Source organism: Thunnus thynnus, chromosome 24 (assembly GCF_963924715.1).
Source record: "Thunnus thynnus chromosome 24, fThuThy2.1, whole genome shotgun sequence".
Lineage (NCBI taxonomy): Eukaryota > Metazoa > Chordata > Actinopteri > Scombriformes > Scombridae > Thunnus > Thunnus thynnus.
This window is the reverse complement of record NC_089540.1, coordinates 2554020-2572293: the sequence shown is the minus strand read 5'-3', so window position 1 is coordinate 2572293 and position 18274 is coordinate 2554020. Positions and strand designations below refer to the sequence as shown.

The following is an 18274-nucleotide window of genomic DNA, read 5'->3' as shown; positions in this document are numbered from 1 at the left end:
CGTGTTTAACGTAGGGATCCTCTCTGGTTTTCCTCCGTGTCTTTGCAGAACTGTGCGCGGGAGTCCCACTCTCTGGTATTTCTCCGACGGAGGAACGGATCGGAACGCTCTCAGCGCAGCTGCCGCCTGGGCGTTGAAGGCGCGTCTGACGAGCGACATCCCTAAAAGGCCCATGCGTGGTACCTTGGACAGCTTACGGCCATACCACCCTGAACACGCCCGATCTCGTCTGATCTCGGAAGCTAAGCAGGGTCGGGCCTGGTTAGTACTTGGATGGGAGACCGCCTGGGAATACCAGGTGCTGTAAGCTTTTTCACTTTTCTCCACAAGCTCCTGCCGTGTTTAACGTAGGGATCCTCTCTGGTTTTCCTCCGTGTCTTTGCAGAACTGTGCGCGGGAGTCCAACTCTCTGGTATTTCTCCGACGGAGGAACGGATCGGAACGCTCTCAGCGCAGCTGCCGCCTGGGCGTTGAAGGCGTGTCTGACGAGCGACATCCCTAAAAGGCCCATGCGTGGTACCTTGGACAGCTTACGGCCATACCACCCTGAACACGCCCGATCTCGTCTGATCTCGGAAGCTAAGCAGGGTCGGGCCTGGTTAGTACTTGGATGGGAGACCGCCTGGGAATACCAGGTGCTGTAAGCTTTTTCACTTTTCTCCACAAGCTCCTGCCGTGTTTAACGTAGGGATCCTCTCTGGTTTTCCTCCGTGTCTTTGCAGAACTGTGCGCGGGAGTCCCACTCTCTGATATATTTCTCCGACGGAGGAACGGATCGGAACGCTCTCAGCGCAGCTGCCGCCTGGGCGTTGAAGGTGCGTCTGACGAGCGACATCCCTAAAAGGCCCATGCGTGGTACCTTGGACAGCTTACGGCCATACCACCCTGAACACGCCCGATCTCGTCTGATCTCGGAAGCTAAGCAGGGTCGGGCCTGGTTAGTACTTGGATGGGAGACCGCCTGGGAATACCAGGTGCTGTAAGCTTTTTCACTTTTCTCCACAAGCTCCTGCCGTGTTTAACGTAGGGATCCTCTCTGGTTTTCCTCCGTGTCTTTGCAGAACTGTGCGTGTGAGTCCCACTCTCTGGTATTTCTCCGACGGAGGAACGGATCGGAACGCTCTCAGCGCAGCTGCCGCCTGGGCGTTGAAGGCGCGTCTGACGAGCGACATCCCTAAAAGGCCCATGCGTGGTACCTTGGACAGCTTACGGCCATACCACCCTGAACACGCCCGATCTCGTCTGATCTCGGAAGCTAAGCAGGGTCGGGCCTGGTTAGTACTTGGATGGGAGACCGCCTGGGAATACCAGGTGCTGTAAGCTTTTTCACTTTTCTCCACAAGCTCCTGCCGTGTTTAACGTAGGGATCCTCTCTGGTTTTCCTCCGTGTCTTTGCAGAACTGTGCGCGGGAGTCCCACTCTCTGATATATTTCTCCGACGGAGGAACGGATCGGAACGCTCTCAGCGCAGCTGCCGCCTGGGCGTTGAAGGCGCGTCTGACGAGCGACATCCCTAAAAGGCCCATGCGTGGTACCTTGGACAGCTTACGGCCATACCACCCTGAACACGCCCGATCTCGTCTGATCTCGGAAGCTAAGCAGGGTCGGGCCTGGTTAGTACTTGGATGGGAGACCGCCTGGGAATACCAGGTGCTGTAAGCTTTTTCACTTTTCTCCACAAGCTCCTGCCGTGTTTAACGTAGGGATCCTCTCTGGTTTTCCTCCGTGTCTTTGCAGAACTGTGCGCGGGAGTCCCACTCTCTGGTATTTCTCCGACGGAGGAACGGATCGGAACGCTCTCAGCGCAGCTGCCGCCTGGCCGTTGAAGGCGCGTCTGACGAGCGACATCCCTAAAAGGCCCATGCGTGGTACCTTGGACAGCTTACGGCCATACCACCCTGAACACGCCCGATCTCGTCTGATCTCGGAAGCTAAGCAGGGTCGGGCCTGGTTAGTACTTGGATGGGAGACCGCCTGGGAATACCAGGTGCTGTAAGCTTTTTCACTTTTCTCCACAAGCTCCTGCCGTGTTTAACGTAGGGATCCTCTCTGGTTTTCCTCCGTGTCTTTGCAGAACTGTGCGCGGGAGTCCCACTCTCTGGTATTTCTCCGACGGAGGAACGGATCGGAACGCTCTCAGCGCAGCTGCCGCCTGGGCGTTGAAGGCGCGTCTGACGAGCGACATCCCTAAAAGGCCCATGCGTGGTACCTTGGACAGCTTACGGCCATACCACCCTGAACACGCCCGATCTCGTCTGATCTCGGAAGCTAAGCAGGGTCGGGCCTGGTTAGTACTTGGATGGGAGACCGCCTGGGAATACCAGGTGCTGTAAGCTTTTTCACTTTTCTCCACAAGCTCCTGCCGTGTTTAACGTAGGGATCCTCTCTGGTTTTCCTCCGTGTCTTTGCAGAACTGTGCGCGGGAGTCCCACTCTCTGGTATTTCTCCGACGGATCGGAACGCTCTCAGCGCAGCTGCCGCCTGGGCGTTGAAGGCGCGTCTGACGAGCGACATCCCTAAAAGGCCCATGCGTGGTACCTTGGACAGCTTACGGCCATACCAACCTGAACACGCCCGATCTCGTCTGATCTCGGAAGCTAAGCAGGGTCGGGCCTGGTTAGTACTTGGATGGGAGACCGCCTGGGAATACCAGGTGCTGTAAGCTTTTTCACTTTTCTCCACAAGCTCCTGCCGTGTTTAACGTAGGGATCCTCTCTGGTTTTCCTCCGTGTCTTTGCAGAACTGTGCGCGGGAGTCCCACTCTCTGATATATTTCTCCGACGGAGGAACGGATCGGAACGCTCTCAGCGCAGCTGCCGCCTGGGCGTTGAAGGCGCGTCTGACGAGCGACATCCCTAAAAGGCCCATGCGTGGTACCTTGGACAGCTTACGGCCATACCACCCTGAACACGCCCGATCTCGTCTGATCTCGGAAGCTAAGCAGGGTCGGGCCTGGTTAGTACTTGGATGGGAGACCGCCTGGGAATACCAGGTGCTGTAAGCTTTTTCACTTTTCTCCACAAGCTCCTGCCGTGTTTAACGTAGGGATCCTCTCTGGTTTTCCTCCGTGTCTTTGCAGAACTGTGCGCGGGAGTCCCACTCTCTGGTATTTCTCCGACGGATCGGAACGCTCTCAGCGCAGCTGCCGCCTGGGCGTTGAAGGCGCGTCTGACGAGCGACATCCCTAAAAGGCCCATGCGTGGTACCTTGGACAGCTTACGGCCATACCACCCTGAACACACCCGATCTCGTCTGATCTCGGAAGCTAAGCAGGGTCGGGCCTGGTTAGTACTTGGATGGGAGACCGCCTGGGAATACCAGGTGCTGTAAGCTTTTTCACTTTTCTCCACAAGCTCCTGCCGTGTTTAACGTAGGGATCCTCTCTCGTTCTACTCCGTGTCTTTGCAGAACTGTGCGCGGGAGTCCCACTCTCTGGTATTTCTCCGACGGAGGAACGGATCGGAACGCTCTCAGCGCAGCTGCCGCCTGGGCGTTGAAGGCGCGTCTGACGAGCGACATCCCTAAAAGGCCCATGCGTGGTACCTTGGACAGCTTACGGCCATACCACCCTGAACACGCCCGATCTCGTCTGATCTCGGAAGCTAAGCAGGGTCGGGCCTGGTTAGTACTTGGATGGGAGACCGCCTGGGAATACCAGGTGCTGTAAGCTTTTTCACTTTTCTCCACAAGCTCCTGCCGTGTTTAACGTAGGGATCCTCTCTGGTTTTCCTCCGTGTCTTTGCAGAACTGTGCGCGGGAGTCCCACTCTCTGGTATTTCTCCGACGGATCGGAACGCTCTCAGCGCAGCTGCCGCCTGGGCGTTGAAGGCGCGTCTGACGAGCGACATCCCTAAAAGGCCCATGCGTGGTACCTTGGACAGCTTACGGCCATACCAACCTGAACACGCCCGATCTCGTCTGATCTCGGAAGCTAAGCAGGGTCGGGCCTGGTTAGTACTTGGATGGGAGACCGCCTGGGAATACCAGGTGCTGTAAGCTTTTTCACTTTTCTCCACAAGCTCCTGCCGTGTTTAACGTAGGGATCCTCTCTGGTTTTCCTCCGTGTCTTTGCAGAACTGTGCGCGGGAGTCCCACTCTCTGATATATTTCTCCGACGGAGGAACGGATCGGAACGCTCTCAGCGCAGCTGCCGCCTGGGCGTTGAAGGCGCGTCTGACGAGCGACATCCCTAAAAGGCCCATGCGTGGTACCTTGGACAGCTTACGGCCATACCACCCTGAACACGCCCGATCTCGTCTGATCTCGGAAGCTAAGCAGGGTCGGGCCTGGTTAGTACTTGGATGGGAGACCGCCTGGGAATACCAGGTGCTGTAAGCTTTTTCACTTTTCTCCACAAGCTCCTGCCGTGTTTAACGTAGGGATCCTCTCTGGTTTTCCTCCGTGTCTTTGCAGAACTGTGCGCGGGAGTCCCACTCTCTGGTATTTCTCCGACGGATCGGAACGCTCTCAGCGCAGCTGCCGCCTGGGCGTTGAAGGCGCGTCTGACGAGCGACATCCCTAAAAGGCCCATGCGTGGTACCTTGGACAGCTTACGGCCATACCACCCTGAACACGCCCGATCTCGTCTGATCTCGGAAGCTAAGCAGGGTCGGGCCTGGTTAGTACTTGGATGGGAGACCGCCTGGGAATACCAGGTGCTGTAAACTTTTTCACTTTTCTCCACAAGCTCCTGCCGTGTTTAACGTAGGGATCCTCTCTGGTTTTCCTCCGTGTCTTTGCAGAACTGTGCACGTGAGTCCCACTCTCTGGTATTTCTCCGACGGAGGAACGGATCGGAACGCTCTCAGCGCAGCTGCCGCCTGGGCGTTGAAGGTGCGTCTGACGAGCGACATCCCTAAAAGGCCCATGCGTGGTACCTTGGACAGCTTACGGCCATACCACCCTGAACACGCCCGATCTCGTCTGATCTCGGAAGCTAAGCAGGGTCGGGCCTGGTTAGTACTTGGATGGGAGACCGCCTGGGAATACCAGGTGCTGTAAGCTTTTTCACTTTTCTCCACAAGCTCCTGCCGTGTTTAACGTAGGAATCCTCTCTGGTTTTCCTCCGTGTCTTTGCAGAACTGTGCGCGGGAGTCCCACTCTCTGGTATTTCTCCGACGGAGGAACGGATCGGAACGCTCTCAGCGCAGCTGCCGCCTGGGCGTTGAAGGCGCGTCTGACGAGCGACATCCCTAAAAGGCCCATGCGTGGTACCTTGGACAGCTTACGGCCATACCACCCTGAACACGCCCGATCTCGTCTGATCTCGGAAGCTAAGCAGGGTCGGGCCTGGTTAGTACTTGGATGGGAGACCGCCTGGGAATACCAGGTGCTGTAAGCTTTTTCACTTTTCTCCACAAGCTCCTGCCGTGTTTAACGTAGGGATCCTCTCTGGTTTTCCTCCGTGTCTTTGCAGAACTGTGCGCGGGAGTCCAACTCTCTGGTATTTCTCCGACGGAGGAACGGATCGGAACGCTCTCAGCGCAGCTGCCGCCTGGGCGTTGAAGGCGCGTCTGACGAGCGACATCCCTACAAGGCCCATGCGTGGTACCTTGGACAGCTTACGGCCATACCACCCTGAACACGCCCGATCTCGTCTGATCTCGGAAGCTAAGCAGGGTCGGGCCTGGTTAGTACTTGGATGGGAGACCGCCTGGGAATACCAGGTGCTGTAAGCTTTTTCACTTTTCTCCACAAGCTCCTGCCGTGTTTAACGTAGGGATCCTCTCTGGTTTTCCTCCGTGTCTTTGCAGAACTGTGCGCGGGAGTCCCACTCTCTGATATATTTCTCCGACGGAGGAACGGATCGGAACGCTCTCAGCGCAGCTGCCGCCTGGGCGTTGAAGGCGCGTCTGACGAGCGACATCCCTAAAAGGCCCATGCGTGGTACCTTGGACAGCTTACGGCCATACCACCCTGAACACGCCTGATCTCGGAAGCTAAGCAGGGTCGGGCCTGGTTAGTACTTGGATGGGAGACCGCCTGGGAATACCAGGTGCTGTAAGCTTTTTCACTTTTCTCCACAAGCTCCTGCCGTGTTTAACGTAGGGATCCTCTCTGGTTTTCCTCCGTGTCTTTGCAGAACTGTGCGCGGGAGTCCCACTCTCTGGTATTTCTCCGACGGAGGAACGGATCGGAACGCTCTCAGCGCAGCTGCCGCCTGGCCGTTGAAGGCGCGTCTGACGAGCGACATCCCTAAAAGGCCCATGCGTGGTACCTTGGACAGCTTACGGCCATACCACCCTGAACACGCCCGATCTCGTCTGATCTCGGAAGCTAAGCAGGGTCGGGCCTGGTTAGTACTTGGATGGGAGACCGCCTGGGAATACCAGGTGCTGTAAGCTTTTTCACTTTTCTCCACAAGCTCCTGCCGTGTTTAACGTAGGGATCCTCTCTGGTTTTCCTCCGTGTCTTTGCAGAACTGTGCGCGGGAGTCCCACTCTCTGGTATTTCTCAGACGGATCGGAACGCTCTCAGCGCAGCTGCCGCCTGGGCGTTGAAGGCGCGTCTGACGAGCGACATCCCTAAAAGGCCCATGCGTGGTACCTTGGACAGCTTACGGCCATACCACCCTGAACACGCCCGATCTCGTCTGATCTCGGAAGCTAAGCAGGGTCGGGCCTGGTTAGTACTTGGATGGGAGACCGCCTGGGAATACCAGGTGCTGTAAACTTTTTCACTTTTCTCCACAAGCTCCTGCCGTGTTTAACGTAGGGATCCTCTCTGGTTTTCCTCCGTGTCTTTGCAGAACTGTGCGCGTGAGTCCCACTCTCTGGTATTTCTCCGACGGAGGAACGGATCGGAACGCTCTCAGCGCAGCTGCCGCCTGGGCGTTGAAGGTGCGTCTGACGCGCGACATCCCTAAAAGGCCCATGCGTGGTACCTTGGACAGCTTACGGCCATACCACCCTGAACACGCCCGATCTCGTCTGATCTCGGAAGCTAAGCAGGGTCGGGCCTGGTTAGTACTTGGATGGGAGACCGCCTGGGAATACCAGGTGCTGTAAGCTTTTTCACTTTTCTCCACAAGCTCCTGCCGTGTTTAACGTAGGGATCCTCTCTGGTTTTCCTCCGTGTCTTTGCAGAACTGTGCGCGGGAGTCCCACTCTCTGGTATTTCTCCGACGGAGGAACGGATCGGAACGCTCTCAGCGCAGCTGCCGCCTGGGCGTTGAAGGCGCGTCTGACGAGCGACATCCCTAAAAGGCCCATGCGTGGTACCTTGGACAGCTTACGGCCATACCACCCTGAACACGCCCGATCTCGTCTGATCTCGGAAGCTAAGCAGGGTCGGGCCTGGTTAGTACTTGGATGGGAGACCGCCTGGGAATACCAGGTGCTGTAAGCTTTTTCACTTTTCTCCACAAGCTCCTGCCGTGTTTAACGTAGGGATCCTCTCTGGTTTTCCTCCGTGTCTTTGCAGAACTGTGCGCGGGAGTCCCACTCTCTGGTATTTCTCCGACGGAGGAACGGATCGGAACGCTCTCAGCGCAGCTGCCGCCTGGGCGTTGAAGGCGCGTCTGACGAGCGACATCCCTAAAAGGCCCATGCGTGGTACCTTGGACAGCTTACGGCCATACCACCCTGAACACGCCCGATCTCGTCTGATCTCGGAAGCTAAGCAGGGTCGGGCCTGGTTAGTACTTGGATGGGAGACCGCCTGGGAATACCAGGTGCTGTAAGCTTTTTCACTTTTCTCCACAAGCTCCTGCCGTGTTTAACGTAGGGATCCTCTCTGGTTTTCCTCCGTGTCTTTGCAGAACTGTGCGCGGGAGTCCCACTCTCTGATATATTTCTCCGACGGAGGAACGGATCGGAACGCTCTCAGCGCAGCTGCCGCCTGGCCGTTGAAGGCGCGTCTGACGAGCGACATCCCTAAAAGGCCCATGCGTGGTACCTTGGACAGCTTACGGCCATACCACCCTGAACACGCCCGATCTCGTCTGATCTCGGAAGCTAAGCAGGGTCGGGCCTGGTTAGTACTTGGATGGGAGACCGCCTGGGAATACCAGGTGCTGTAAGCTTTTTCACTTTTCTCCACAAGCTCCTGCCGTGTTTAACGTAGGGATCCTCTCTGGTTTTCCTCCGTGTCTTTGCAGAACTGTGCGCGGGAGTCCCACTCTCTGGTATTTCTCCGACGGAGGAACGGATCGGAACGCTCTCAGCGCAGCTGCCGCCTGGCCGTTGAAGGCGCGTCTGACGAGCGACATCCCTAAAAGGCCCATGCGTGGTACCTTGGACAGCTTACGGCCATACCACCCTGAACACGCCCGATCTCGTCTGATCTCGGAAGCTAAGCAGGGTCGGGCCTGGTTAGTACTTGGATGGGAGACCGCCTGGGAATACCAGGTGCTGTAAGCTTTTTCACTTTTCTCCACAAGCTCCTGCCGTGTTTAACGTAGGGATCCTCTCTGGTTTTCCTCCGTGTCTTTGCAGAACTGTGCGCGGGAGTCCCACTCTCTGGTATTTCTCAGACGGATCGGAACGCTCTCAGCGCAGCTGCCGCCTGGGCGTTGAAGGCGCGTCTGACGAGCGACATCCCTAAAAGGCCCATGCGTGGTACCTTGGACAGCTTACGGCCATACCACCCTGAACACGCCCGATCTCGTCTGATCTCGGAAGCTAAGCAGGGTCGGGCCTGGTTAGTACTTGGATGGGAGTCCGCCTGGGAATACCAGGTGCTGTAAACTTTTTCACTTTTCTCCACAAGCTCCTGCCGTGTTTAACGTAGGGATCCTCTCTGGTTTTCCTCCGTGTCTTTGCAGAACTGTGCGCGGGAGTCCCACTCTCTGGTATTTCTCCGACGGAGGAACGGATCGGAACGCTCTCAGCGCAGCTGCCGCCTGGGCGTTGAAGGTGCGTCTGACGAGCGACATCCCTAAAAGGCCCATGCGTGGTACCTTGGACAGCTTACGGCCATACCACCCTGAACACGCCCGATCTCGTCTGATCTCGGAAGCTAAGCAGGGTCGGGCCTGGTTAGTACTTGGATGGGAGACCGCCTGGGAATACCAGGTGCTGTAAGCTTTTTCACTTTTCTCCACAAGCTCCTGCCGTGTTTAACGTAGGGATCCTCTCTGGTTTTCCTCCGTGTCTTTGCAGAACTGTGCGCGGGAGTCCCACTCTCTGGTATTTCTCCGACGGAGGAACGGATCGGAACGCTCTCAGCGCAGCTGCCGCCTGGGCGTTGAAGGCGCGTCTGACGAGCGACATCCCTAAAAGGCCCATGCGTGGTACCTTGGACAGCTTACGGCCATACCACCCTGAACACGCCCGATCTCGTCTGATCTCGGAAGCTAAGCAGGGTCGGGCCTGGTTAGTACTTGGATGGGAGACCGCCTGGGAATACCAGGTGCTGTAAGCTTTTTCACTTTTCTCCACAAGCTCCTGCCGTGTTTAACGTAGGGATCCTCTCTGGTTTTCCTCCGTGTCTTTGCAGAACTGTGCGCGGGAGTCCCACTCTCTGGTATTTCTCCGACGGAGGAACGGATCGGAACGCTCTCAGCGCAGCTGCCGCCTGGCCGTTGAAGGCGCGTCTGACGAGCGACATCCCTAAAAGGCCCATGCGTGGTACCTTGGACAGCTTACGGCCATACCACCCTGAACACGCCCGATCTCGTCTGATCTCGGAAGCTAAGCAGGGTCGGGCCTGGTTAGTACTTGGATGGGAGACCGCCTGGGAATACCAGGTGCTGTAAGCTTTTTCACTTTTCTCCACAAGCTCCTGCCGTGTTTAACGTAGGGATCCTCTCTGGTTTTCCTCCGTGTCTTTGCAGAACTGTGCGCGGGAGTCCCACTCTCTGGTATTTCTCAGACGGATCGGAACGCTCTCAGCGCAGCTGCCGCCTGGGCGTTGAAGGCGCGTCTGACGAGCGACATCCCTAAAAGGCCCATGCGTGGTACCTTGGACAGCTTACGGCCATACCACCCTGAACACGCCCGATCTCGTCTGATCTCGGAAGCTAAGCAGGGTCGGGCCTGGTTAGTACTTGGATGGGAGACCGCCTGGGAATACCAGGTGCTGTAAGCTTTTTCACTTTTCTCCACAAGCTCCTGCCGTGTTTAACGTAGGGATCCTCTCTGGTTTTCCTCCGTGTCTTTGCAGAACTGTGCGCGGGAGTCCCACTCTCTGGTATTTCTCCGACGGAGGAACGGATCGGAACGCTCTCAGCGCAGCTGCCGCCTGGGCGTTGAAGGCGCGTCTGACGAGCGACATCCCTAAAAGGCCCATGCGTGGTACCTTGGACAGCTTACGGCCATACCACCCTGAACACGCCCGATCTCGTCTGATCTCGGAAGCTAAGAAGGGTCGGGCCTGGTTAGTACTTGGATGGGAGACCGCCTGGGAATACCAGGTGCTGTAAGCTTTTTCACTTTTCTCCACAAGCTCCTGCCGTGTTTAACGTAGGGATCCTCTCTGGTTTTCCTCCGTGTCTTTGCAGAACTGTGCGCGGGAGTCCCACTCTCTGGTATTTCTCCGACGGAGGAACGGATCGGAACGCTCTCAGCGCAGCTGCCGCCTGGCCGTTGAAGGCGCGTCTGACGAGCGACATCCCTAAAAGGCCCATGCGTGGTACCTTGGACAGCTTACGGCCATACCACCCTGAACACGCCCGATCTCGTCTGATCTCGGAAGCTAAGCAGGGTCGGGCCTGGTTAGTACTTGGATGGGAGACCGCCTGGGAATACCAGGTGCTGTAAGCTTTTTCACTTTTCTCCACAAGCTCCTGCCGTGTTTAACGTAGGGATCCTCTCTGGTTTTCCTCCGTGTCTTTGCAGAACTGTGCGCGGGAGTCCCACTCTCTGGTATTTCTCCGACGGAGGAACGGATCGGAACGCTCTCAGCGCAGCTGCCGCCTGGCCGTTGAAGGCGCGTCTGACGAGCGACATCCCTAAAAGGCCCATGCGTGGTACCTTGGACAGCTTACGGCCATACCACCCTGAACACGCCCGATCTCGTCTGATCTCGGAAGCTAAGCAGGGTCGGGCCTGGTTAGTACTTGGATGGGAGACCGCCTGGGAATACCAGGTGCTGTAAGCTTTTTCACTTTTCTCCACAAGCTCCTGCCGTGTTTAACGTAGGGATCCTCTCTGGTTTTCCTCCGTGTCTTTGCAGAACTGTGCGCGGGAGTCCCACTCTCTGGTATTTCTCAGACGGATCGGAACGCTCTCAGCGCAGCTGCCGCCTGGGCGTTGAAGGCGCGTCTGACGAGCGACATCCCTAAAAGGCCCATGCGTGGTACCTTGGACAGCTTACGGCCATACCACCCTGAACACGCCCGATCTCGTCTGATCTCGGAAGCTAAGCAGGGTCGGGCCTGGTTAGTACTTGGATGGGAGTCCGCCTGGGAATACCAGGTGCTGTAAACTTTTTCACTTTTCTCCACAAGCTCCTGCCGTGTTTAACGTAGGGATCCTCTCTGGTTTTCCTCCGTGTCTTTGCAGAACTGTGCGCGGGAGTCCCACTCTCTGGTATTTCTCCGACGGAGGAACGGATCGGAACGCTCTCAGCGCAGCTGCCGCCTGGGCGTTGAAGGTGCGTCTGACGAGCGACATCCCTAAAAGGCCCATGCGTGGTACCTTGGACAGCTTACGGCCATACCACCCTGAACACGCCCGATCTCGTCTGATCTCGGAAGCTAAGCAGGGTCGGGCCTGGTTAGTACTTGGATGGGAGACCGCCTGGGAATACCAGGTGCTGTAAGCTTTTTCACTTTTCTCCACAAGCTCCTGCCGTGTTTAACGTAGGGATCCTCTCTGGTTTTCCTCCGTGTCTTTGCAGAACTGTGCGCGGGAGTCCCACTCTCTGGTATTTCTCCGACGGAGGAACGGATCGGAACGCTCTCAGCGCAGCTGCCGCCTGGGCGTTGAAGGCGCGTCTGACGAGCGACATCCCTAAAAGGCCCATGCGTGGTACCTTGGACAGCTTACGGCCATACCACCCTGAACACGCCCGATCTCGTCTGATCTCGGAAGCTAAGAAGGGTCGGGCCTGGTTAGTACTTGGATGGGAGACCGCCTGGGAATACCAGGTGCTGTAAGCTTTTTCACTTTTCTCCACAAGCTCCTGCCGTGTTTAACGTAGGGATCCTCTCTGGTTTTCCTCCGTGTCTTTGCAGAACTGTGCGCGGGAGTCCCACTCTCTGGTATTTCTCCGACGGAGGAACGGATCGGAACGCTCTCAGCGCAGCTGCCGCCTGGGCGTTGAAGGCGCGTCTGACGAGCGACATCCCTAAAAGGCCCATGCGTGGTACCTTGGACAGCTTACGGCCATACCACCCTGAACACGCCCGATCTCGTCTGATCTCGGAAGCTAAGCAGGGTCGGGCCTGGTTAGTACTTGGATGGGAGACCGCCTGGGAATACCAGGTGCTGTAAGCTTTTTCACTTTTCTCCACAAGCTCCTGCCGTGTTTAACGTAGGGATCCTCTCTGGTTTTCCTCCGTGTCTTTGCAGAACTGTGCGCGGGAGTCCCACTCTCTGGTATTTCTCCGACGGAGGAACGGATCGGAACGCTCTCAGCGCAGCTGCCGCCTGGCCGTTGAAGGCGCGTCTGACGAGCGACATCCCTAAAAGGCCCATGCGTGGTACCTTGGACAGCTTACGGCCATACCACCCTGAACACGCCCGATCTCGTCTGATCTCGGAAGCTAAGCAGGGTCGGGCCTGGTTAGTACTTGGATGGGAGACCGCCTGGGAATACCAGGTGCTGTAAGCTTTTTCACTTTTCTCCACAAGCTCCTGCCGTGTTTAACGTAGGGATCCTCTCTGGTTTTCCTCCGTGTCTTTGCAGAACTGTGCGCGGGAGTCCCACTCTCTGGTATTTCTCAGACGGATCGGAACGCTCTCAGCGCAGCTGCCGCCTGGGCGTTGAAGGCGCGTCTGACGAGCGACATCCCTAAAAGGCCCATGCGTGGTACCTTGGACAGCTTACGGCCATACCACCCTGAACACGCCCGATCTCGTCTGATCTCGGAAGCTAAGCAGGGTCGGGCCTGGTTAGTACTTGGATGGGAGTCCGCCTGGGAATACCAGGTGCTGTAAACTTTTTCACTTTTCTCCACAAGCTCCTGCCGTGTTTAACGTAGGGATCCTCTCTGGTTTTCCTCCGTGTCTTTGCAGAACTGTGCGCGGGAGTCCCACTCTCTGGTATTTCTCCGACGGAGGAACGGATCGGAACGCTCTCAGCGCAGCTGCCGCCTGGGCGTTGAAGGTGCGTCTGACGAGCGACATCCCTAAAAGGCCCATGCGTGGTACCTTGGACAGCTTACGGCCATACCACCCTGAACACGCCCGATCTCGTCTGATCTCGGAAGCTAAGCAGGGTCGGGCCTGGTTAGTACTTGGATGGGAGACCGCCTGGGAATACCAGGTGCTGTAAGCTTTTTCACTTTTCTCCACAAGCTCCTGCCGTGTTTAACGTAGGGATCCTCTCTGGTTTTCCTCCGTGTCTTTGCAGAACTGTGCGCGGGAGTCCCACTCTCTGGTATTTCTCCGACGGAGGAACGGATCGGAACGCTCTCAGCGCAGCTGCCGCCTGGCCGTTGAAGGCGCGTCTGACGAGCGACATCCCTAAAAGGCCCATGCGTGGTACCTTGGACAGCTTACGGCCATACCACCCTGAACACGCCCGATCTCGTCTGATCTCGGAAGCTAAGCAGGGTCGGGCCTGGTTAGTACTTGGATGGGAGACCGCCTGGGAATACCAGGTGCTGTAAGCTTTTTCACTTTTCTCCACAAGCTCCTGCCGTGTTTAACGTAGGGATCCTCTCTGGTTTTCCTCCGTGTCTTTGCAGAACTGTGCGCGGGAGTCCCACTCTCTGGTATTTCTCAGACGGATCGGAACGCTCTCAGCGCAGCTGCCGCCTGGGCGTTGAAGGCGCGTCTGACGAGCGACATCCCTAAAAGGCCCATGCGTGGTACCTTGGACAGCTTACGGCCATACCACCCTGAACACGCCCGATCTCGTCTGATCTCGGAAGCTAAGCAGGGTCGGGCCTGGTTAGTACTTGGATGGGAGTCCGCCTGGGAATACCAGGTGCTGTAAACTTTTTCACTTTTCTCCACAAGCTCCTGCCGTGTTTAACGTAGGGATCCTCTCTGGTTTTCCTCCGTGTCTTTGCAGAACTGTGCGCGGGAGTCCCACTCTCTGGTATTTCTCCGACGGAGGAACGGATCGGAACGCTCTCAGCGCAGCTGCCGCCTGGGCGTTGAAGGTGCGTCTGACGAGCGACATCCCTAAAAGGCCCATGCGTGGTACCTTGGACAGCTTACGGCCATACCACCCTGAACACGCCCGATCTCGTCTGATCTCGGAAGCTAAGCAGGGTCGGGCCTGGTTAGTACTTGGATGGGAGACCGCCTGGGAATACCAGGTGCTGTAAGCTTTTTCACTTTTCTCCACAAGCTCCTGCCGTGTTTAACGTAGGGATCCTCTCTGGTTTTCCTCCGTGTCTTTGCAGAACTGTGCGCGGGAGTCCCACTCTCTGGTATTTCTCCGACGGAGGAACGGATCGGAACGCTCTCAGCGCAGCTGCCGCCTGGGCGTTGAAGGCGCGTCTGACGAGCGACATCCCTAAAAGGCCCATGCGTGGTACCTTGGACAGCTTACGGCCATACCACCCTGAACACGCCCGATCTCGTCTGATCTCGGAAGCTAAGAAGGGTCGGGCCTGGTTAGTACTTGGATGGGAGACCGCCTGGGAATACCAGGTGCTGTAAGCTTTTTCACTTTTCTCCACAAGCTCCTGCCGTGTTTAACGTAGGGATCCTCTCTGGTTTTCCTCCGTGTCTTTGCAGAACTGTGCGCGGGAGTCCCACTCTCTGGTATTTCTCCGACGGAGGAACGGATCGGAACGCTCTCAGCGCAGCTGCCGCCTGGGCGTTGAAGGCGCGTCTGACGAGCGACATCCCTAAAAGGCCCATGCGTGGTACCTTGGACAGCTTACGGCCATACCACCCTGAACACGCCCGATCTCGTCTGATCTCGGAAGCTAAGCAGGGTCGGGCCTGGTTAGTACTTGGATGGGAGACCGCCTGGGAATACCAGGTGCTGTAAGCTTTTTCACTTTTCTCCACAAGCTCCTGCCGTGTTTAACGTAGGGATCCTCTCTGGTTTTCCTCCGTGTCTTTGCAGAACTGTGCGCGGGAGTCCCACTCTCTGGTATTTCTCCGACGGAGGAACGGATCGGAACGCTCTCAGCGCAGCTGCCGCCTGGCCGTTGAAGGCGCGTCTGACGAGCGACATCCCTAAAAGGCCCATGCGTGGTACCTTGGACAGCTTACGGCCATACCACCCTGAACACGCCCGATCTCGTCTGATCTCGGAAGCTAAGCAGGGTCGGGCCTGGTTAGTACTTGGATGGGAGACCGCCTGGGAATACCAGGTGCTGTAAGCTTTTTCACTTTTCTCCACAAGCTCCTGCCGTGTTTAACGTAGGGATCCTCTCTGGTTTTCCTCCGTGTCTTTGCAGAACTGTGCGCGGGAGTCCCACTCTCTGGTATTTCTCAGACGGATCGGAACGCTCTCAGCGCAGCTGCCGCCTGGGCGTTGAAGGCGCGTCTGACGAGCGACATCCCTAAAAGGCCCATGCGTGGTACCTTGGACAGCTTACGGCCATACCACCCTGAACACGCCCGATCTCGTCTGATCTCGGAAGCTAAGCAGGGTCGGGCCTGGTTAGTACTTGGATGGGAGTCCGCCTGGGAATACCAGGTGCTGTAAACTTTTTCACTTTTCTCCACAAGCTCCTGCCGTGTTTAACGTAGGGATCCTCTCTGGTTTTCCTCCGTGTCTTTGCAGAACTGTGCGCGGGAGTCCCACTCTCTGGTATTTCTCCGACGGAGGAACGGATCGGAACGCTCTCAGTGCAGCTGCCGCCTGGGCGTTGAAGGTGCGTCTGACGAGCGACATCCCTAAAAGGCCCATGCGTGGTACCTTGGACAGCTTACGGCCATACCACCCTGAACACGCCCGATCTCGTCTGATCTCGGAAGCTAAGCAGGGTCGGGCCTGGTTAGTACTTGGATGGGAGACCGCCTGGGAATACCAGGTGCTGTAAGCTTTTTCACTTTTCTCCACAAGCTCCTGCCGTGTTTAACGTAGGGATCCTCTCTGGTTTTCCTCCGTGTCTTTGCAGAACTGTGCGCGGGAGTCCCACTCTCTGGTATTTCTCCGACGGAGGAACGGATCGGAACGCTCTCAGCGCAGCTGCCGCCTGGGCGTTGAAGGCGCGTCTGACGAGCGACATCCCTAAAAGGCCCATGCGTGGTACCTTGGACAGCTTACGGCCATACCACCCTGAACACGCCCGATCTCGTCTGATCTCGGAAGCTAAGCAGGGTCGGGCCTGGTTAGTACTTGGATGGGAGACCGCCTGGGAATACCAGGTGCTGTAAGCTTTTTCACTTTTCTCCACAAGCTCCTGCCGTGTTTAACGTAGGGATCCTCTCTGGTTTTCCTCCGTGTCTTTGCAGAACTGTGCGCGGGAGTCCCACTCTCTGGTATTTCTCCGACGGAGGAACGGATCGGAACGCTCTCAGCGCAGCTGCCGCCTGGCCGTTGAAGGCGCGTCTGACGAGCGACATCCCTAAAAGGCCCATGCGTGGTACCTTGGACAGCTTACGGCCATACCACCCTGAACACGCCCGATCTCGTCTGATCTCGGAAGCTAAGCAGGGTCGGGCCTGGTTAGTACTTGGATGGGAGACCGCCTGGGAATACCAGGTGCTGTAAGCTTTTTCACTTTTCTCCACAAGCTCCTGCCGTGTTTAACGTAGGGATCCTCTCTGGTTTTCCTCCGTGTCTTTGCAGAACTGTGCGCGGGAGTCCCACTCTCTGGTATTTCTCAGACGGATCGGAACGCTCTCAGCGCAGCTGCCGCCTGGGCGTTGAAGGCGCGTCTGACGAGCGACATCCCTAAAAGGCCCATGCGTGGTACCTTGGACAGCTTACGGCCATACCACCCTGAACACGCCCGATCTCGTCTGATCTCGGAAGCTAAGCAGGGTCGGGCCTGGTTAGTACTTGGATGGGAGTCCGCCTGGGAATACCAGGTGCTGTAAACTTTTTCACTTTTCTCCACAAGCTCCTGCCGTGTTTAACGTAGGGATCCTCTCTGGTTTTCCTCCGTGTCTTTGCAGAACTGTGCGCGGGAGTCCCACTCTCTGGTATTTCTCCGACGGAGGAACGGATCGGAACGCTCTCAGCGCAGCTGCCGCCTGGGCGTTGAAGGTGCGTCTGACGAGCGACATCCCTAAAAGGCCCATGCGTGGTACCTTGGACAGCTTACGGCCATACCACCCTGAACACGCCCGATCTCGTCTGATCTCGGAAGCTAAGCAGGGTCGGGCCTGGTTAGTACTTGGATGGGAGACCGCCTGGGAATACCAGGTGCTGTAAGCTTTTTCACTTTTCTCCACAAGCTCCTGCCGTGTTTAACGTAGGGATCCTCTCTGGTTTTCCTCCGTGTCTTTGCAGAACTGTGCGCGGGAGTCCCACTCTCTGGTATTTCTCCGACGGAGGAACGGATCGGAACGCTCTCAGCGCAGCTGCCGCCTGGGCGTTGAAGGCGCGTCTGACGAGCGACATCCCTAAAAGGCCCATGCGTGGTACCTTGGACAGCTTACGGCCATACCACCCTGAACACGCCCGATCTCGTCTGATCTCGGAAGCTAAGCAGGGTCGGGCCTGGTTAGTACTTGGATGGGAGACCGCCTGGGAATACCAGGTGCTGTAAGCTTTTTCACTTTTCTCCACAAGCTCCTGCCGTGTTTAACGTAGGGATCCTCTCTGGTTTTCCTCCGTGTCTTTGCAGAACTGTGCGCGGGAGTCCCACTCTCTGGTATTTCTCCGACGGAGGAACGGATCGGAACGCTCTCAGCGCAGCTGCCGCCTGGGCGTTGAAGGCGCGTCTGACGAGCGACATCCCTAAAAGGCCCATGCGTGGTACCTTGGACAGCTTACGGCCATACCACCCTGAACACGCCCGATCTCGTCTGATCTCGGAAGCTAAGAAGGGTCGGGCCTGGTTAGTACTTGGATGGGAGACCGCCTGGGAATACCAGGTGCTGTAAGCTTTTTCACTTTTCTCCACAAGCTCCTGCCGTGTTTAACGTAGGGATCCTCTCTGGTTTTCCTCCGTGTCTTTGCAGAACTGTGCGCGGGAGTCCCACTCTCTGGTATTTCTCCGACGGAGGAACGGATCGGAACGCTCTCAGCGCAGCTGCCGCCTGGGCGTTGAAGGCGCGTCTGACGAGCGACATCCCTAAAAGGC

General features: G+C 57.0%; 53 non-coding genes and 1 pseudogene across 53 annotated transcripts; all 54 read left to right on the top strand.

Moving 5' to 3' along the window:
• Positions 1–191: 191 nt before the first annotated feature.
• Positions 192–310, top strand: LOC137178261 (5S ribosomal RNA). Its single transcript, XR_010926850.1, has one exon. It is a non-coding gene; the product is annotated as a 5S ribosomal RNA (ribosomal RNA).
• Positions 311–528: 218 nt separating this feature from the next.
• On the top strand, positions 529–647 carry LOC137178260 (5S ribosomal RNA). Its single transcript, XR_010926849.1, has one exon. It is a non-coding gene; the product is annotated as a 5S ribosomal RNA (ribosomal RNA).
• A 220-nt stretch (positions 648–867) lies between these two features.
• LOC137178259 (5S ribosomal RNA) lies at positions 868–986 on the top strand. The gene has a single exon (XR_010926848.1). It is a non-coding gene; the product is annotated as a 5S ribosomal RNA (ribosomal RNA).
• Positions 987–1204: 218 nt separating this feature from the next.
• LOC137178258 (5S ribosomal RNA) lies at positions 1205–1323 on the top strand. The gene has a single exon (XR_010926847.1). It is a non-coding gene; the product is annotated as a 5S ribosomal RNA (ribosomal RNA).
• A 220-nt stretch (positions 1324–1543) lies between these two features.
• Positions 1544–1662, top strand: LOC137178257 (5S ribosomal RNA). Its single transcript, XR_010926846.1, has one exon. It is a non-coding gene; the product is annotated as a 5S ribosomal RNA (ribosomal RNA).
• Positions 1663–1880: 218 nt separating this feature from the next.
• LOC137178256 (5S ribosomal RNA) lies at positions 1881–1999 on the top strand. Its single transcript, XR_010926845.1, has one exon. It is a non-coding gene; the product is annotated as a 5S ribosomal RNA (ribosomal RNA).
• Positions 2000–2217: 218 nt separating this feature from the next.
• On the top strand, positions 2218–2336 carry LOC137178255 (5S ribosomal RNA). The gene has a single exon (XR_010926844.1). It is a non-coding gene; the product is annotated as a 5S ribosomal RNA (ribosomal RNA).
• A 210-nt stretch (positions 2337–2546) lies between these two features.
• On the top strand, positions 2547–2665 carry LOC137177988 (5S ribosomal RNA). Its single transcript, XR_010926601.1, has one exon. It is a non-coding gene; the product is annotated as a 5S ribosomal RNA (ribosomal RNA).
• A 220-nt stretch (positions 2666–2885) lies between these two features.
• On the top strand, positions 2886–3004 carry LOC137178253 (5S ribosomal RNA). The gene has a single exon (XR_010926842.1). It is a non-coding gene; the product is annotated as a 5S ribosomal RNA (ribosomal RNA).
• Positions 3005–3214: 210 nt separating this feature from the next.
• On the top strand, positions 3215–3333 carry LOC137178200 (5S ribosomal RNA). The gene has a single exon (XR_010926791.1). It is a non-coding gene; the product is annotated as a 5S ribosomal RNA (ribosomal RNA).
• A 218-nt stretch (positions 3334–3551) lies between these two features.
• On the top strand, positions 3552–3670 carry LOC137178252 (5S ribosomal RNA). The gene has a single exon (XR_010926841.1). It is a non-coding gene; the product is annotated as a 5S ribosomal RNA (ribosomal RNA).
• A 210-nt stretch (positions 3671–3880) lies between these two features.
• LOC137177987 (5S ribosomal RNA) lies at positions 3881–3999 on the top strand. The gene has a single exon (XR_010926600.1). It is a non-coding gene; the product is annotated as a 5S ribosomal RNA (ribosomal RNA).
• A 220-nt stretch (positions 4000–4219) lies between these two features.
• LOC137178251 (5S ribosomal RNA) lies at positions 4220–4338 on the top strand. Its single transcript, XR_010926840.1, has one exon. It is a non-coding gene; the product is annotated as a 5S ribosomal RNA (ribosomal RNA).
• Positions 4339–4548: 210 nt separating this feature from the next.
• LOC137177964 (5S ribosomal RNA) lies at positions 4549–4667 on the top strand. The gene has a single exon (XR_010926578.1). It is a non-coding gene; the product is annotated as a 5S ribosomal RNA (ribosomal RNA).
• Positions 4668–4885: 218 nt separating this feature from the next.
• On the top strand, positions 4886–5004 carry LOC137178250 (5S ribosomal RNA). The gene has a single exon (XR_010926839.1). It is a non-coding gene; the product is annotated as a 5S ribosomal RNA (ribosomal RNA).
• A 218-nt stretch (positions 5005–5222) lies between these two features.
• LOC137178248 (5S ribosomal RNA) lies at positions 5223–5341 on the top strand. The gene has a single exon (XR_010926838.1). It is a non-coding gene; the product is annotated as a 5S ribosomal RNA (ribosomal RNA).
• A 218-nt stretch (positions 5342–5559) lies between these two features.
• LOC137178247 (5S ribosomal RNA) lies at positions 5560–5678 on the top strand. The gene has a single exon (XR_010926837.1). It is a non-coding gene; the product is annotated as a 5S ribosomal RNA (ribosomal RNA).
• Positions 5679–5898: 220 nt separating this feature from the next.
• On the top strand, positions 5899–6007 carry LOC137178133 (5S ribosomal RNA; annotated as a pseudogene).
• Positions 6008–6225: 218 nt separating this feature from the next.
• On the top strand, positions 6226–6344 carry LOC137178246 (5S ribosomal RNA). The gene has a single exon (XR_010926836.1). It is a non-coding gene; the product is annotated as a 5S ribosomal RNA (ribosomal RNA).
• A 210-nt stretch (positions 6345–6554) lies between these two features.
• Positions 6555–6673, top strand: LOC137177963 (5S ribosomal RNA). The gene has a single exon (XR_010926577.1). It is a non-coding gene; the product is annotated as a 5S ribosomal RNA (ribosomal RNA).
• Positions 6674–6891: 218 nt separating this feature from the next.
• On the top strand, positions 6892–7010 carry LOC137178245 (5S ribosomal RNA). The gene has a single exon (XR_010926835.1). It is a non-coding gene; the product is annotated as a 5S ribosomal RNA (ribosomal RNA).
• A 218-nt stretch (positions 7011–7228) lies between these two features.
• Positions 7229–7347, top strand: LOC137178244 (5S ribosomal RNA). The gene has a single exon (XR_010926834.1). It is a non-coding gene; the product is annotated as a 5S ribosomal RNA (ribosomal RNA).
• A 218-nt stretch (positions 7348–7565) lies between these two features.
• On the top strand, positions 7566–7684 carry LOC137178243 (5S ribosomal RNA). The gene has a single exon (XR_010926833.1). It is a non-coding gene; the product is annotated as a 5S ribosomal RNA (ribosomal RNA).
• Positions 7685–7904: 220 nt separating this feature from the next.
• Positions 7905–8023, top strand: LOC137178241 (5S ribosomal RNA). Its single transcript, XR_010926830.1, has one exon. It is a non-coding gene; the product is annotated as a 5S ribosomal RNA (ribosomal RNA).
• A 218-nt stretch (positions 8024–8241) lies between these two features.
• Positions 8242–8360, top strand: LOC137178240 (5S ribosomal RNA). The gene has a single exon (XR_010926829.1). It is a non-coding gene; the product is annotated as a 5S ribosomal RNA (ribosomal RNA).
• Positions 8361–8570: 210 nt separating this feature from the next.
• LOC137178079 (5S ribosomal RNA) lies at positions 8571–8689 on the top strand. Its single transcript, XR_010926686.1, has one exon. It is a non-coding gene; the product is annotated as a 5S ribosomal RNA (ribosomal RNA).
• A 218-nt stretch (positions 8690–8907) lies between these two features.
• Positions 8908–9026, top strand: LOC137178239 (5S ribosomal RNA). The gene has a single exon (XR_010926828.1). It is a non-coding gene; the product is annotated as a 5S ribosomal RNA (ribosomal RNA).
• A 218-nt stretch (positions 9027–9244) lies between these two features.
• Positions 9245–9363, top strand: LOC137178238 (5S ribosomal RNA). The gene has a single exon (XR_010926827.1). It is a non-coding gene; the product is annotated as a 5S ribosomal RNA (ribosomal RNA).
• Positions 9364–9581: 218 nt separating this feature from the next.
• LOC137178237 (5S ribosomal RNA) lies at positions 9582–9700 on the top strand. Its single transcript, XR_010926825.1, has one exon. It is a non-coding gene; the product is annotated as a 5S ribosomal RNA (ribosomal RNA).
• A 210-nt stretch (positions 9701–9910) lies between these two features.
• On the top strand, positions 9911–10029 carry LOC137178236 (5S ribosomal RNA). Its single transcript, XR_010926824.1, has one exon. It is a non-coding gene; the product is annotated as a 5S ribosomal RNA (ribosomal RNA).
• A 218-nt stretch (positions 10030–10247) lies between these two features.
• Positions 10248–10366, top strand: LOC137178012 (5S ribosomal RNA). Its single transcript, XR_010926624.1, has one exon. It is a non-coding gene; the product is annotated as a 5S ribosomal RNA (ribosomal RNA).
• A 218-nt stretch (positions 10367–10584) lies between these two features.
• LOC137178235 (5S ribosomal RNA) lies at positions 10585–10703 on the top strand. Its single transcript, XR_010926823.1, has one exon. It is a non-coding gene; the product is annotated as a 5S ribosomal RNA (ribosomal RNA).
• Positions 10704–10921: 218 nt separating this feature from the next.
• LOC137178234 (5S ribosomal RNA) lies at positions 10922–11040 on the top strand. The gene has a single exon (XR_010926822.1). It is a non-coding gene; the product is annotated as a 5S ribosomal RNA (ribosomal RNA).
• Positions 11041–11250: 210 nt separating this feature from the next.
• On the top strand, positions 11251–11369 carry LOC137178077 (5S ribosomal RNA). The gene has a single exon (XR_010926685.1). It is a non-coding gene; the product is annotated as a 5S ribosomal RNA (ribosomal RNA).
• A 218-nt stretch (positions 11370–11587) lies between these two features.
• Positions 11588–11706, top strand: LOC137178232 (5S ribosomal RNA). The gene has a single exon (XR_010926821.1). It is a non-coding gene; the product is annotated as a 5S ribosomal RNA (ribosomal RNA).
• A 218-nt stretch (positions 11707–11924) lies between these two features.
• LOC137178011 (5S ribosomal RNA) lies at positions 11925–12043 on the top strand. The gene has a single exon (XR_010926623.1). It is a non-coding gene; the product is annotated as a 5S ribosomal RNA (ribosomal RNA).
• A 218-nt stretch (positions 12044–12261) lies between these two features.
• LOC137178231 (5S ribosomal RNA) lies at positions 12262–12380 on the top strand. The gene has a single exon (XR_010926820.1). It is a non-coding gene; the product is annotated as a 5S ribosomal RNA (ribosomal RNA).
• Positions 12381–12598: 218 nt separating this feature from the next.
• On the top strand, positions 12599–12717 carry LOC137178229 (5S ribosomal RNA). Its single transcript, XR_010926818.1, has one exon. It is a non-coding gene; the product is annotated as a 5S ribosomal RNA (ribosomal RNA).
• A 210-nt stretch (positions 12718–12927) lies between these two features.
• Positions 12928–13046, top strand: LOC137178075 (5S ribosomal RNA). Its single transcript, XR_010926683.1, has one exon. It is a non-coding gene; the product is annotated as a 5S ribosomal RNA (ribosomal RNA).
• Positions 13047–13264: 218 nt separating this feature from the next.
• Positions 13265–13383, top strand: LOC137178228 (5S ribosomal RNA). Its single transcript, XR_010926817.1, has one exon. It is a non-coding gene; the product is annotated as a 5S ribosomal RNA (ribosomal RNA).
• Positions 13384–13601: 218 nt separating this feature from the next.
• Positions 13602–13720, top strand: LOC137178227 (5S ribosomal RNA). Its single transcript, XR_010926816.1, has one exon. It is a non-coding gene; the product is annotated as a 5S ribosomal RNA (ribosomal RNA).
• Positions 13721–13930: 210 nt separating this feature from the next.
• On the top strand, positions 13931–14049 carry LOC137178074 (5S ribosomal RNA). Its single transcript, XR_010926682.1, has one exon. It is a non-coding gene; the product is annotated as a 5S ribosomal RNA (ribosomal RNA).
• A 218-nt stretch (positions 14050–14267) lies between these two features.
• Positions 14268–14386, top strand: LOC137178226 (5S ribosomal RNA). Its single transcript, XR_010926815.1, has one exon. It is a non-coding gene; the product is annotated as a 5S ribosomal RNA (ribosomal RNA).
• Positions 14387–14604: 218 nt separating this feature from the next.
• On the top strand, positions 14605–14723 carry LOC137178010 (5S ribosomal RNA). The gene has a single exon (XR_010926622.1). It is a non-coding gene; the product is annotated as a 5S ribosomal RNA (ribosomal RNA).
• Positions 14724–14941: 218 nt separating this feature from the next.
• Positions 14942–15060, top strand: LOC137178225 (5S ribosomal RNA). Its single transcript, XR_010926814.1, has one exon. It is a non-coding gene; the product is annotated as a 5S ribosomal RNA (ribosomal RNA).
• Positions 15061–15278: 218 nt separating this feature from the next.
• Positions 15279–15397, top strand: LOC137178224 (5S ribosomal RNA). The gene has a single exon (XR_010926813.1). It is a non-coding gene; the product is annotated as a 5S ribosomal RNA (ribosomal RNA).
• A 210-nt stretch (positions 15398–15607) lies between these two features.
• Positions 15608–15726, top strand: LOC137178073 (5S ribosomal RNA). Its single transcript, XR_010926681.1, has one exon. It is a non-coding gene; the product is annotated as a 5S ribosomal RNA (ribosomal RNA).
• A 218-nt stretch (positions 15727–15944) lies between these two features.
• On the top strand, positions 15945–16063 carry LOC137178223 (5S ribosomal RNA). The gene has a single exon (XR_010926812.1). It is a non-coding gene; the product is annotated as a 5S ribosomal RNA (ribosomal RNA).
• A 218-nt stretch (positions 16064–16281) lies between these two features.
• LOC137178222 (5S ribosomal RNA) lies at positions 16282–16400 on the top strand. The gene has a single exon (XR_010926811.1). It is a non-coding gene; the product is annotated as a 5S ribosomal RNA (ribosomal RNA).
• A 218-nt stretch (positions 16401–16618) lies between these two features.
• Positions 16619–16737, top strand: LOC137178221 (5S ribosomal RNA). The gene has a single exon (XR_010926810.1). It is a non-coding gene; the product is annotated as a 5S ribosomal RNA (ribosomal RNA).
• Positions 16738–16947: 210 nt separating this feature from the next.
• LOC137178072 (5S ribosomal RNA) lies at positions 16948–17066 on the top strand. Its single transcript, XR_010926680.1, has one exon. It is a non-coding gene; the product is annotated as a 5S ribosomal RNA (ribosomal RNA).
• Positions 17067–17284: 218 nt separating this feature from the next.
• LOC137178220 (5S ribosomal RNA) lies at positions 17285–17403 on the top strand. Its single transcript, XR_010926809.1, has one exon. It is a non-coding gene; the product is annotated as a 5S ribosomal RNA (ribosomal RNA).
• Positions 17404–17621: 218 nt separating this feature from the next.
• On the top strand, positions 17622–17740 carry LOC137178218 (5S ribosomal RNA). Its single transcript, XR_010926807.1, has one exon. It is a non-coding gene; the product is annotated as a 5S ribosomal RNA (ribosomal RNA).
• Positions 17741–17958: 218 nt separating this feature from the next.
• On the top strand, positions 17959–18077 carry LOC137178009 (5S ribosomal RNA). Its single transcript, XR_010926621.1, has one exon. It is a non-coding gene; the product is annotated as a 5S ribosomal RNA (ribosomal RNA).
• The last annotated feature ends 197 nt before the right edge of the window (positions 18078–18274 follow it).